Source organism: Bidens hawaiensis, unplaced genomic scaffold (assembly GCF_021521415.1).
Source record: "Bidens hawaiensis isolate Kalapana, Puna unplaced genomic scaffold, B.hawaiensis_p1.1 tig00012287_1, whole genome shotgun sequence".
NCBI classification, from domain to species: Eukaryota; Viridiplantae; Streptophyta; class Magnoliopsida; order Asterales; family Asteraceae; genus Bidens; species Bidens hawaiensis.
The window spans coordinates 379815-382178 of record NW_027492001.1 but is presented as its reverse complement, the minus strand read 5'-3'; the positions used below and the strand labels follow the sequence as shown (position 1 = coordinate 382178).

General features: G+C 35.5%; 1 pseudogene; it reads right to left on the bottom strand.

Moving 5' to 3' along the window:
• Positions 1–685: 685 nt before the first annotated feature.
• Positions 686–1963, bottom strand: LOC143540666 (putative receptor-like protein kinase At5g38990 pseudogene; annotated as a pseudogene).
• Between the last annotated feature and the right edge of the window lie 401 nt (positions 1964–2364).

Below are 2364 nucleotides of genomic sequence, written 5' to 3'. Positions count from 1 at the left end.
TAATAGTTTAATTTAATTCAATCCATCTACAAAATGGGATGATATTCAACTTCAAGAATGTAAAAGGCCAACTTCATTTTCAAAATATTAGGCACATATACATGATTTCGGGTTTAGTCAGCACATTATGAAACAGCTAAATTGTAAACTGAACTCATGAACTGCAATAATTTTGGCTTTGTTTTAAGTGGCAAGGTTGAGCTTTCCCATTGCAACTCCACATGAATCCGACCATTTCCAATGTTGTATATATTGTTCATCTGTTTTTCTTGTACCACGTCAGCAACACTTATATCCACGTCACCCAGAATGTCCTAATTAAAAATTTTCAAAAAAATTGTCACATTAATTAAAAACTATTCATATTGAATAGCTATCGTATATTTATTTGCGTCAAACACATCAACTTAACCTAAATACACTTGTATATGTGTCATGTTCATGTCTAGAAATTATTGTTAAAGAATTTGTTGTACCTTTTTACTCCATGAGTCCGAACAAACTACCAAATGCAATTTTGTTTTTGCAGGCTTCTCTAAAGTAAACTTAAAAGTTTCTTTCCATACCGGATTCTGATTGTTCTTCATAGTCTAGAAAATCCATATCCACAAAAATGTAACGTTTTTGTAACGATAATAAACATATTCTACTAATAGTTCATAACACAAACCGTGGTTCGTCTAATGTCATGCCCATCACGTAAAATGAAGAATGGATGCTTTCCTTTTAGATCATTTCCTTCATGGATTGTAACCACAAGCAACCCTCCACCCTCCGAGCCTGAGGCATACTCTTCGACATCTATGAGACGCGAAGCCCTAATAGCTCAATGTATAGTTAGTTAAAATATATTTATGCAATAAAAGTAAATATATGTGAATCAATACTTACTTCCCATGAACTGATTCCGATACCTCTAACTCCGAGGGTAATTTTGGCAGTAAATAACTTTTTGCATCTTGATCATTTATGTGTTCCTGATAGTGTTAACAATGAATCAATCATACTTTTAATAGTTGTGTCAAAAACCAATTTGTTTTGGTAAAAAGTAACATACTTGATAATGAAGTGTGTTTTCAAGTGCCCCCACAATGTCACTCATTAATGGGCGTTGTTTACACTCCATCTTCAAACATTTGTAAGCGATTTTCACAAACTCCTGCAAAGATTTGGGATTTATTTCATCCTTTATCTTGTCATAAACTATTTCATTTATTGTGTTTTCTTCGTAAGATTGTCGCACCAATCTTATTAAAGATGCATGTTTAGTGTTTTCCTTGTCTATGCATAACCTCCCACACAATACTTCAAACAAGACGACACCAAAAGAGTAAACATCTGACTCTTTTGTTAATAACCCGGTCTCTGCATAAAGAGGGTCAACATACCCTTGCGTTCCTACCAGGCGGGAGTATTGAAAAGTGTGTATTTGATTGGCAGGACCAAATTTGGAGAGACCAAAATCTGAGATCTTCGCATTCCAATCTACATCTAGTAGAATATTGGAACTTTTGATGTCACGATGTAATAGTCTTTGGCTCCCAACTGCAGTATGAAGGTATGCCAATCCTCGAGCCGCCCCTATGCACATCTTAAGGCGCCCAATCCATCTTATCTTATCATTGTTGAGATAACGGTCAAGGCTTTTGTTGGGTACATACTCGTACACAAGGATCTTCTCACCAGAATCATCATAAAACCCTAAGAGAGAGACAATATTCCCATGCTTGTTAAGTGAAAGCATCATGATCTCCTTCCAAAATTCAGGATCTCCTTGCCCGAATCTACGATCTAAACGCTTCAAAGCAACCATCGTGTGCCCATCAAAACCGGAAATCCTTCCCTTGTAGACTCTCCCAAATCCTCCTTCCCCAATGTAGCTTTCATCCGCAAAGTCATTGGTTGCTAGTTTTATAGCTTTTAATTGTAGTTTGAGATGTTCGAACTGTTTCATGTCAGCCATTATTTTGATGGTTTGAAGCAAAAGTGAGAACTCCAAATTAAGTGTTGTAGATGAAGATGTGATTGAAAGAAAGGGGGATGAATTTAACAATAGACAATCATCCCTACCAGCCCACTAGAGTCAATTGTCAATGGCATTTAATTGCATAATAATCCAAATTGTACATCAACTTGCATAAATTCTTATTTTTTTTATAGTTTAATTCTGATGAATTCTTTATCTATCTATCTATATAGAAAGATAGAACGTTGGTGCCGCAAGGCCTTTATTGGGCCATGTGGCGGCACCTCATTTGCTGGTTCTTTTATTTTCTATTTTTAGTTTCAGTAACATAACGAACGTAATACTAATCGATCGAACGGCAATTTTATTCTTTTGGTTTAGTTTCGATATCGTAACTA